We start from the raw sequence: 12,250 nt of genomic DNA on the forward strand, positions 1-12,250 counted from the left end.
AATTTCTGACAGATAACGTTTTAAAGGAAGGAGTAAATGAAACACATTTCCTAATCGTAAAAGCAACTAATAGATTCAGGGTCGCTCCTCACACTTGATAAGAGTGTCTTGACCTATACCTTTCCCTGCTCCACCAGCATCCCCTTCCACTCCTGTCTCCCCATTCAACTCCTCCCTCTTCCCATCCAGCCCTTGATATGATGAAGTAAATAAAAACAATTAGTTGTATTAGGAAAATCTGCTGTCAAGTACCTCTCCAGAGTGCTAAAGAGCAAGAGTTTCAGTCTAAAGATCAAAGTGCCTCTGTTTCATCCCATGATTTCTCAATTGCTTGCTATGCATCTGACAGCTGGCCAATAATTAAGGGTGACAGAAGAATAAGTTATGCCTTTGAGTTGATGTTGAAGAAGAATGTTGAACATGCCATGAATTCCAAAAGAACAATTCACCTCTACAAAGTGAAATAATTTTGTTTCTTAGAAGCAATGATTTTGAAACTCTATCTCTCTTATTTTTGAAATGTTGTCAGAAAGGGCCAGTCCTTAGAGAAGGGCATTATGCTTAGAAAGCTAGAAGATCTGTCCAAGAGATAATGACCCTGGATGAGATGGATTGACACAGTGACTATGACAATGGGGTCGGGTGTGTAATAGACTGAGCAGTTGGTTTAAGACAGGGCAAGGCTTAGATCCATAATAATAGGATTACCATGAGTCTTAGTGAACTCAATGACACATAACAACAATATATGTGTTTTAAAGTCCAAGTGGTAGATAAAATCCAATCTGGGAATAGTTTTCTTTGTAATGTTATGTAGTCATATCACTGTAGAGTGTGTTTTAAGAAAATCACATTTTATATATATATATATTAAAAAAACCAACAACAACAAATTAGCCACGGAGAAGGAAGCACAGACGGGAACATACCAGCCACACAAAGCTCATCATGAAATTCCAGAGAAACTGGGAATCTTTTCTTCCAGAATGGAAAGAAAGATTTTTTCTAGAACCTTGAACTTGTATTTCTAAGCTACTTAACCTTCAGAAAATTAATTTCTGCCTGTAAAAAACTACGACTGAAGAGATTTCTGTTATAACAGTACTAAGATACTGTTGTTAGTCAGCTTCTACTTTTAAGTTACACTGAATACAGTAGAACAAAGCTCTACTGGCTCCTGTGCAATCCTCAAAATCTCTGATGGACATAAACCTGTTTTTGCAGTCAGGGGGCACCCTAACTCTTTGAGATTCTTTCGATTTCTTGTTTATTGACTCCCTACCTTTCAAAGCATGATGTAGCAGTATAATGTATTCAATATTCTTCACTGACACCAAAATTACAAGATATTAATTCTTCTTTAGCCTTTCTTATCATTGTAAAACTTCCAGAGCATGGTAAGCATTTGATAAAAGACATCTAGACTTTAAAAACTAGCTATTTTGCATGGAGTTTGATAAAAATATTTGTTGTTGTTATGTGCTGTCAAGTCGCTTGAGACTCTATGTACGACAGCCCTAAACCCTGCTGTAACCTGTGCCAATAACACTGCCTCTGACACACCCATCCTGATTACCCCAGTAACTGAATCAACATAGAGGGCCTTCTCCTCCTGCACTGTTCCCTCCATCCTCCTAAGCATGATGTCCCTCTCCAAGGACCTATCCTTCCTTACAACATGTCCAAGGTATGTCAGATGAAGCCCCAGAATCCTTGCCTCCAAGGAGCAGCCTGGTTTAACCCTCTCCAGGATGAATCTGTTTGTCTTCTTAGCAGTCCATGGTACATTCAATACTCTTCTCCAGCACCACAGCTCAAAGGCATCAATTCTTCTTCTATATTTCCTAGTCATTGCCCAACTCTCTGATGCATAACAAGTGATAGCAAAGACCATGGCCTGTATCAGACACACCTTAGTCTCCAGAGTGACACCATTGCTCTCCAGTACTTTAGAGATGTCCCTAACATCAGACTCTCCCATCTCAATATGTCTTTTAATAGGTAATTAAAAGGCTGCTGGTGCCAAGAGTGTTGACTGTGGAGCCAAACAAACTGAAGCTGTGAACAATCTCAATCTCTTCACCATCCATCATGATGTTGCCAATTGGTCCAGTGGTGAGAATCTTTGTCTTCTTGACGTTGAGCCTCAATCTGTACTGAAAGCTGCAGTCCTTGACCCTCTGCAGTAAGAGTTTCAGGTGCTCCTCAGTTTCAGCAAGCTGGGTTGTGTCATCTGCATAACACAAATTGTTGATAAATCTTCCACCAATCCTGACTTCTCATAGAGCCCAGCCTCTAGGATAATCTGTTTTGCATACAAGTTGAAAAAGTATGGAGATAAGATATGAGTGACTTTTATTTTTTTAGATACAGTTGATTGTGGAGGATTAGTTGGTAATACGGTGTATAACACGGCAGATACTAACTGAAAGGCCAGCAATTCAAATCTATCGGTAGAATGATGAGTAACTTCTTCCTGTAAAGTTTTATAGGTTTAGAAACCCCAGGGAAAGTGCTATGAGTTGCAATCAACTCAACAGCAGTGGCTGTAATTGGTTTAGATTTGAAAACGGCTAAAACTAGTTCATGAATACTTTGAAACATGACATAGTAATCATAATGATTTCCAAATACTTTAAACTTTTATAATAAAATTTAAAAACTATCCAAAATAAACACAAAATATAATAGTGAAAATTCTTGTGATAAAACTATAGCATCTAGCCATTAATTCAAAGATAGATACGTGTGCAAATAAGATAAAACAAAAACCTCAGAAATAGATGTATAACTGTATAGAAAGCTTACTTGAAAACAAAGGTGTTACTTCAGAGCTTCATAACATATAACAAATCAATCTCATAGGAATTGTAAGTGTTATTGTGGAAGTTTAAACAATGAGTTTTCAGAAAATAATAGAAGAATATCTTCATGAATTTTGCAGCATGCAAGTTCTTTAATAAGAAACAGAAGGTATTAATCAAAAAGTAATATATTTTAAATGTATTATAAGTGAGTGAATTATTTCTGATTATTTAAAGATCCAAGTAAATGCCTAACTGACAAAGAACACATAACCTTAAAAAAACCTTTTTACATTAATGAGATAAAGGCAAAAGAACTTTTGATTAGGTGTATATTTAACAAGCCCTTCAGACATACACAAATTCACATGGCCAATAAACACATGAAAAGATACTCAAGTGTATTAATCAGTGAAAGACAAATTAAGATCTCCATATTGTATATTTCATGTCCCCAGATTGGGTAAAATGGAGCACCACTAAGCATGATGAGAATGTAGATCAGAAGGAACTTTCATAAACTGGAAGAGAGTAATTAATGATTTGAAAGATATTTGGCACATTATTGTTTCATAATTGTGATATATGCATATTAGAATACCAACCAAAGTGCAGCAACATTAGGCAAATATCAGAATACAATTTTTAACAATATCTAAATCACAGTATTCCTATTTTATAAACATTTAAAAATGGATTATTAATCTTGCTTGTTGTTGTGTGCCTAGGAGGTGAAACCAAACCCTCCAGTGGGTTTTCACAGGCAGTTAATCACACAAGATGAGAGTGTCAGTCCTTCTCTTATAGATCGACTGGTGTATCAAACCAAATGCCTTTGGGATTCCAGCCAGCTTCTTAGCACAGGGCCACCAGAGCTAGGGACTCCTTTACAATGAAAATAAGCACAACTATCAAGTACTGGCCATAGCAACCCTATGAACAACAGATATGAACCCGGTCCTATTTGATGTCATCCTCTCAATCTCTGACATTTAATAGCAGTCAATCCATCTGGTTGAGCATCTTTCTTTCTTCTGCCAATCCCTCACCTTTCCAATTGTGATGTTCCTCTCCAAAGAGTAACCTTTCCTATCATCATACCCAAAGTATGTGAGACAAAACTTCATTATCCGTGCCTCAAAAAAAGCATTCTGGCTGTATTTTCTCCAAGGCTTATTTGTTTATTCTTTTGGCAGACCATGAAATATTTAGTTCTTTTCTTCAACTTCTTCTATGAGTTGGCGCCTAACAATAACAGCAACATTGAGTGCTAGTTCTCTTCAGCTGCAAAGGAAAACATTACTTGAGAAGGCATTAAACGAATTTCAAAGTTCAGAGAATATTTTCCGTCACCTTGGTGATGTGTACATGGATGTTCATCCTACACTAGGTGGGTACACTTAGAGTGTATATTTTATGCGTTTTCTTATACATGTGTATGAGAAATTTCATTTCACAATGAAAAATTTAAAATGAGAATAATTTTGAGGTAGATAATTTAAGGAAGTTTTCTGTAAAGCTCATAAGAGAAATGATTTGATAGATTTGAAGCCCAGAGAGGAGTCATAACCTGGGGACTGCTCCTCATTTTACTATATTGTCTGCATGAAAATGGAAACAACATGATACTCTGAAACCAGTGTTGAAATTTACTCTTCTAAAGCATCTCTTTACTTTAATGGTTCTTTGATTAAATTGTCACTAATATGTCTTCTCTTTATATTTCCTCTCTGAACACTGGTGGGCTAGTGGTAAGGAGCTGCGCTGTGAACCCAAACATACACAATTTGAATCTACTAGCTTTTCTAGAAGAGATAATGGACAATCTTCTCCTAGGCAATTCCCTGTCTCTGGAAATCCACTGGAAGGACAACCTACTGGAATGGACTCATAGTTGGTACATAACAACCACCACCACAGTGTGGGGAATCCAGGATATAAAAAGTAGATGTCAGTAAAAGAAAGGATGAGGGGAGACTCATATTTTCATGGCTGCATCCTGTTCTATCACTTAAGAGCTGAGTTTATGAGGGTCGAGGGTCAAGAATATGGAATCCATTTCCCAGTAGATAATGCAGTTCATTTACCTATTAATACACGCAAACAGAAAAGAAAATAACAAATACACATGCCCTGCTCTCGCAACAAGCCCAGCGAAATGTTGAATCATGAGAAAAAAAACCAAAAAACAGAAGATTCACATAAAAAGGGAATATTTTTATAAATGTGAAATACAAGCCTCTCTCATTAATTCTCAAGATCTTGGTGATGGACAATTTGTATGTTGCATATATTTTCCCCCTCTCTCTCTTCATTAAGCTAAGCAGCTCAGCCCACACACATTTTTTATGAACTTGTTATTCACTTTTTGCCTGTTTTAGTGAAACATCCTCTTACTATCTCTCTTGAGCATTCTTCCTTTAAATAGTCAACATTTATTGGTCTCAGCATAGTGTCTTCTTAACTACCTTGACTTTGAAGGCACCCAATGCTTCCGTAACTCTCTGTATTTACTGGATTTTCATCGCTAAATTTTCATACTGCCTCCTAGTTTTTAGAATACAAATTCAAATATGTGTTAGTGAACCTTTCTTAACTCTCTTCAATAAGAATATAAAGTGATTTTTGAATTGATAGTTTAGAGTCTGAGCTTCCTCCTGTCTGTGATTTTTACTTTCTTGTTAACCACAGTGTCCTACAATATTATTTCCTATCTATAGCTCCCTAGATATGATATTCAGAGGAATTTCCACATTTTATCATTCTTCAATATACTTGCAATACCATTCCCTCTTACAGCATCAAAGTGTTCATTATCATCAATCAATGATTGACTGTCTCTCATTTTCAAAGAATTTTTATTAACAAAGGGTCAGTTTTTACCTCATTATGATGACCATGCAGGAAAGCCAAACTTTGTCAGAGCTGCAAGTCTATTTTCTTCTTGATCATGTGGACAATCATACTTTCTTGAAACAGCCACAAGTTATAATTTCTTTAAAGAAGAAACTATAAAATTCTTAAGCATGAAAAAATTATTCACAAAGGTATTGGGAACATAAGCCTACCTCTACAAAAAGCCAGAGTATTTCCAATACACTGATTATAATATATATTTTATTATACTTGGGCAGAGACATGTTATTGGCTAAGATAGAAACAGAGCAAAACTTGTTATGAAAAATAAAATAGTGAAGACCAGTAATGATGTTGTTATTAGGTGCCCTCAAGTCGAGTATAACTCATAGCAACCCTATCAACAAAAGATCTGAACCCTGTTCTATCCTGTACCATCCTCACACTTCTTGACACAAAAAAGCCTATTGCAGCAGTTACCATGTCTATCCTCCTGGTTGAAGGTCTTCCTTTCCTTAGCTGACCCACCACCCTGTGCAGCATCATACCTCTCTCCGAGGAATAGCCCCTCCTAGCCACATGCACAAAGAACGTGATGATGAAGTGATCTTTATATGAAAACAACACAGAAACTATCAATGAGTGCCCCACATTATTCAAAAGCAACCACAGAAAGTGGCCCATAAATTCTATTTCTTTACATTAGTATTGCCTTCTTTTGAAACAGATCCTCAAGCTGAGATAAGAAACCAACGAAAACTTCGTAAAGACTTTCCTCTTTTAACTGTCCTCCTTGATTCCCTAGTGAGCTGACTAGTAAAAAATTTAGTGGGAATGAACTGATCCATCCATGACTGAGACTAAACTCACTTTCACCACCTTAGCAGATTTAATCAGTATTTTTGAATGCGTGGCACTCCACAGAAGCTTTATGACATCATATCTTCTTTATCAGCCTTTCTATGTGACAGAAACATTTTGAATGCCAGAAGGGATTTGTGAAACTGGCTGACACGTTTGGTGAAAGAATTGTTTTTTAGGTGCCATTGAGTTGATTAATATTCATAGTGCCCCTATAAATAATGGATCTGAACCTTGCCCTACCCTGTGCCAACCTCAACATCTCTGACATATGTGAGCCCATTGTTTCAATCACTGTGTCAACCCATCTTGTTGAGGGTCTTCCTCTCTTTTTCTTACCCTTTATCATTTCAAGCATCAAGTGTTTTTCCAAAGATCAGCCCTTCCTAACAATGTACTCTAAGTATGTGTGATGATATTTCAGCATCTCTGCAACTAACAAGCACCCTAGTTTCACCTTCTCCAGAACACAGTTTTTTACTCTTTTGGCAGCCTCTTCAATACTCTGTACTCTTCTCTGCATAAATGTTTGGTTTGTCTAATAGTACCTAACCGTCGAGGATTCTCCTTCATAGGGTCGCTATGAGTCGCCCGCTACTCGACGGCACTTACAACAACAACAGTGCCTATCTTTAGGAAGTTGAGCTGCTAACTCTTAGGTGGTGCCCCTTTGGTGTTTCAAATTCACCATAGGCTCAGTGGGAGAAAGATGGACAGTGAATGATTTACTGCCTCTGGAAGTTCATTGCGTGTCAGTTATAACTCAGTTTCCACTCAACAGGAATGAGTGAGTGTGACCCATAGGGGGCTCTGGCGGTGTCATCACTAGTTCCGTTGGCCTATATATAGGATGTACACCAGTTACTATGACAAAGCAAGCTGGGTAGTATCCTTCAATGCTATTTACAGCCTCAGAAACCCCATAGAGCATTGCTCAGGCAGAACTGAAGAGAAAGCAGTAAGTGAATGAGTGAATGGTACCTGCTAGATAAAAAAAAAATGGGGAAGGGGGGTTTGTACTCTGAAGTAATGATGTAATAATGCACAGTTGTTAGGATAATCACATAAAATGTTATGTGGGAAGTTTTTTACCTAATATGGGACACAATTAAAATGTTTGAATTATAGTTGTTTCGGTTGGGGTTGTTCTTGTTTGGGTATTTTGCTGGCAGTTTCGTGCCTATTTTCTTTTTTAAAAAATTTTATTTCTTTATTTTTATTGTTTGTTGTGTGTGTGTGCCATCAAATCGGATCTGACGAATACAGGAGGAGATTGTCCCTCCTTCTATAGCAGAGAATCTGGTGGATTGGAACTGCTCACCTCTGGGATTGCAGTGCAGTTTCTTGCCACTAGGCCACCAGAGCTCGCCACTCTTACTTTCTTAATACAAAATTCTTTCCCTTTCTAAGTAGAACTCTATCACTTTCAATAATAAGCATGACTTATATGCTTACTGTATAAAGTGTTTTCTGTTTCTCAGAACAGAGAAGAAATGCTTCTGATATTTAGTCTCTGTGTCTACTTGTCACTGTCTTCGGAAATCTGTGTAAGTCCCACTTATTTCATCTGTGCCAGCTATCTTTCGTATCATGAGTGGTGTTGCCTAGTATATTGTTGTGTGTCGTCAAGTCTGAAGTAATCCACAGCTGACCTTCCAGCAGGTTTTCTGAGTTCAGTTAATTGCATGGGAGGAGTTTGCTCATCTTTCTACCGCAGAGAACTGGAGGATTCAAACTATGAGCCTTCAGAATTGCAGCATACCTTCTTACCACTAGGCCACCAGAGCTTTCTCTCTGGTATGTTAGAACCAGAATAACACAACCTCCCCTTTCCACTGTGGTGGAGTTGGCTCCACTGATGGATCCCATTCACAACCATCTCGGGAGAACAGTCTGCACACAGATGTCCTCCAGACACCTATCCTAAGGATAGAGTGTGGGAAGAGACTTGTACCCTAGTTCTGCACACAGGCAAGGGACTTGGTGTCCTGCACATTTGTCCAAGAAAAGTAACTCTTCCCGAAAAATGAATACTCCTTTGCTCTTGGCAGTTGCAAGGCAGTTGTAGTTATATTAGTTGTGGCAAGTTTTATTCAGAAGTAGATCGTGCACAATGTGTTATTCGTTGCTTATTTGTCACAAGCCGATTGTCCTGATTCCTGGGAACTCAGATCCTAGTCTATTTGGGCTCTGTGAGATAAATAATAATGTTTCTATTTGTACCCAACCCATTTAGGCTCCGTGATGTATTCCTTAAAGTTTACCTTTCTCTGTGAACTATCTCTTTGTTTCTAAAAGGTATAAATAAGAAAATGGCACAGACTTTCGGGGCTGAAGCCCTTGTCTTGTCTCTTGTCCTGTCGTTTGTGTTGTGGCTAAAGCCTGTCCTGTCTTTTGTGTTGTGTGTCTTTCTCTGTCATTTCTCCCTGAGAAACAGAGTAATGGTTGGTAACACTCCACTTCTAACTACCTTTATGTTTAAAACTGAGAAGTTTTATTTGTTTGGTCATTTGTTCATTAAGGCTTCCTGTATGCTTTTAATTGGTAATTATTTCTCATTACACAAATTTATAATCAGCTCTGGTGGCCCAACCTGGTAATTATTGCAGAAGAGTGATATTAGCATACTTCTGTATTAGGAACAGCCAGATAGCTGCTTTCAGTGGCATTACCTCATGCTCCGTTAAGTGGAGGTGGGATATTTCTCCCATACATTGCTATGTGAAAGCATGTAGCCAATCATGTGGTCACTTCTCTAAGCCCAGACCTCAAAGCTCTTCTCAGTGCATTTACTGTATCCTTCTAATGTCAGTACGTCATCATAGGCAAAAGAAAACTGCAAATTCCCTAGTGATTAACATGTACTTTGCTTCTTCTCATTCCTATTGAGCTGGAAATGGAAACCATCCCAATAAAAATCAGATGCATGAAAGCACGGAGTGCATTCCATAGCTACAAATCAAAGTTATCACCCTTTTCTTCTTATGTCATTTGACCTAAGCAAATGTAAGTAGGGAATGCTTTGCCAGCTCGCCATCATTTTAAGTCCTATTCTTTGGAGTGGGTGTTATCATTTGCCTCCCTTGCCTTTTCAAACTACCTTAGGATGTATCTATTGCAAAGGAAATTGCTCTGTGCTTACTAGAAATAAATAATTTTAATTTTCCCTTTTAATCTTCATTCTAAATTTTATCTTGAATTTCCCATTTTCAAGTATCTGACTAAATTGATTTGATGCTTAATGCTTGCCAAATAAATAATGAGGCTCTGAATGAGTCCATACGTAATAAGGCAAGGATTTCATTACCCCTAACATAGCTATAATCAGGCAATGATTAAATTATTTCTAACAGTCTTAATAACAAGGTGAAAATATGCTGAAAACCCAGAATAATTTAAACCTTGCCACCATGTTTTGTAGAAAACATTTACATTTCCAGCAGTTTATCACGATGTTGCAGGAATTGGACTGCAAGGGTTTAAGTTAATGATAATGGAAAGATCTCATCCACAGGTGTCCTCCTTTATCACAGCTACATCTTTAAACTCAGTTATGAGTTCCATGGTAACAACCCTAAGGACCAGCAGGAAATCTGATTAACACTAGGGGAGAAAAAAAAACAACCTTAAATAATCAAACAATTTGCAAATTGTGGCAACCTAGACAGATGTTCACTTATTGTTATTTTCTCCTCCTTTGGGCTCTAAACTGAAGAATGTCTGTCTGCCTGCTCATCTTTATTTAGGGTTGTAGAAATGGACTCAGACATGTCTTCTAATCAAGGGCACCAGTATCAATCTATAGTGTATACCTATTGGCCTTGCTTCCAGTGTGCAGAAATTAGGACATATTTGCATATTACTTCCAAAGGAGATGTTTAACTTAGATTTCTGAGTTATGCTTGTAGTACATATGGAGTCTGACAGTAGTGCCACCCAAGAAATGATTTGTGGCTTTAATGCGTGCCTGCAGGATGGTGATATTGATGAGAAACCTGTATTAGAGCACTGTGAATCATCATTAAAAGGCACTTAAAATTGGCTTGTAAAATATGACTTTCACTGTACTCTATATACTCTCCTGGAAAGATAAAGGAGATTATTAAAATGATGATAAGGATGTTAATAAAAATAAAGTCATGGCTACTCTATTAGATCATAATGTGGCAAAAAAATGAACCCCTGCAGATTAGAGGTTCTGTTTTTATTACCGAATCCGTAGAAGGTATTTCACAACCATCTTCTGTCAAAATCCAACCTCTCTGGCCACTAAGCTAACCAGTGGTCCAGAAATTTAGTTGAAAAGGACTGAATGATCTGTTATCATTCCTATTGCTTATAAATCATATTTGTCACTTTATTGTAGTCCATGTAGCTGTTGGATTTGGACATCAAGTAATTCCAAGCTGTTTAAATTCTTAATATGAGAACTATCTGAACTGAAAACAATCTTGGATATACTTTCCATGTAAAATCATGCTGGAGACAGAAGAGGTATGGGTGGAGGAAAAGAAGGTACGGTGCAAACATGGTTTTATTTTGGGAAAAAAAGCCCAATACATAGATGTTTACCTGTCATTGTAATCTTTGTACATCAGGATAAATTTATGCATAGTGATCAATCTATGACTTAATACGTCATTTATCTTATTAGTGTTGTTATATGCAGGTAAGTCAGAAATGACCCATAGATGACTCTCCAGAAAGTTTCCAGAGGCAGTTTAATCACATGGGAAGAGGTTGCCTATCCTTCATCTTCAGAGCAACTGGTGGGTTTGAATTGCATGCCTTCATGATTATAGTGCATCTCCTTAGCACTAGGCTACTAGCTACAAATTTCTTTATATATGAAAATATTACAATTAGCAGACACATGAAGGAAATTGTACATGAACTAAAAGAAACCTATGATAGTATGGTTAATGTAGATCTCCATTAAGACAATCATTATGCCCAAAGTCTAAAAGAAATGTGTGTCACAGAATTTCAGCCCTTGAAGGTGGAGATCTTATCTTGAATCCCATCCAACTTTTCCTCAGCATGAATCTTTATCTCAGTCAAGGCAGGAATAAAATGGTAGTAATAAAATGTCACTGTAGAAACAGCCACCACCACCTCCTTTAGGAAACTAATCAGGGCCTCTTTGTTCCACGGTTTGAGAAAGAAAGACGCAATGACAGCAATGCCATCAGCTCCTCTGCTGCATGTTTGGCCAGTTCTTGTGACTCTTTGACATTCATTGCTCCTATGTGAACCACCACGTGGTCCAACTTGTTCTTCCCTTTTGTTACCCACTCCTCTGCAATCTGGTGACACTCTGAGATGCTCAGGGACAGGCCATCTCCCATTGTGCCCTTCACGAAAATGATTTCCACTCCTTGATTTTTTCACAAGATATTTCACATATTGACCAATTACTGATGAGCTGATTTCTCCATTCTCCGTCATCGATGTGATGGTTGCAGCCATGAATCCTTGCAGATTTTTCTTCAGGGTGTCCATTGTACTGCTGTCTATGGTTAATGTAGACCAGTGTCTCAGACACTGGTGATTGATGGGCCTTGATCCTGAAGACCAAGGAAACAGCTGACTGCCACGTTAGAGGTAGTTAGGAGATGGAAGAGGAACTTACTTTGTCAAATCTACACATCATCTGCAGTACCTTGAAGTACTTCCAAGAATGATGTATGACCAACAACAAAAATATATAATGCAGCTAGTAATTCACA

The 12,250-nt window shown here is 37.8% G+C and overlaps 1 pseudogene; it reads right to left on the reverse strand.

Annotated features, from left to right (window-relative positions):
* Positions 1-11,507: 11,507 nt before the first annotated feature.
* Positions 11,508-12,023, reverse strand: LOC102857907 (annotated as a pseudogene).
* Between the last annotated feature and the right edge of the window lie 227 nt (positions 12,024-12,250).

The sequence above is a fragment of the Elephantulus edwardii genome, unplaced genomic scaffold (assembly GCF_000299155.1).
Source record: "Elephantulus edwardii isolate Elephantulus edwardi_28Jun2011 unplaced genomic scaffold, EleEdw1.0 scaffold00240, whole genome shotgun sequence".
NCBI classification, from domain to species: domain Eukaryota; kingdom Metazoa; phylum Chordata; class Mammalia; order Macroscelidea; family Macroscelididae; genus Elephantulus; species Elephantulus edwardii.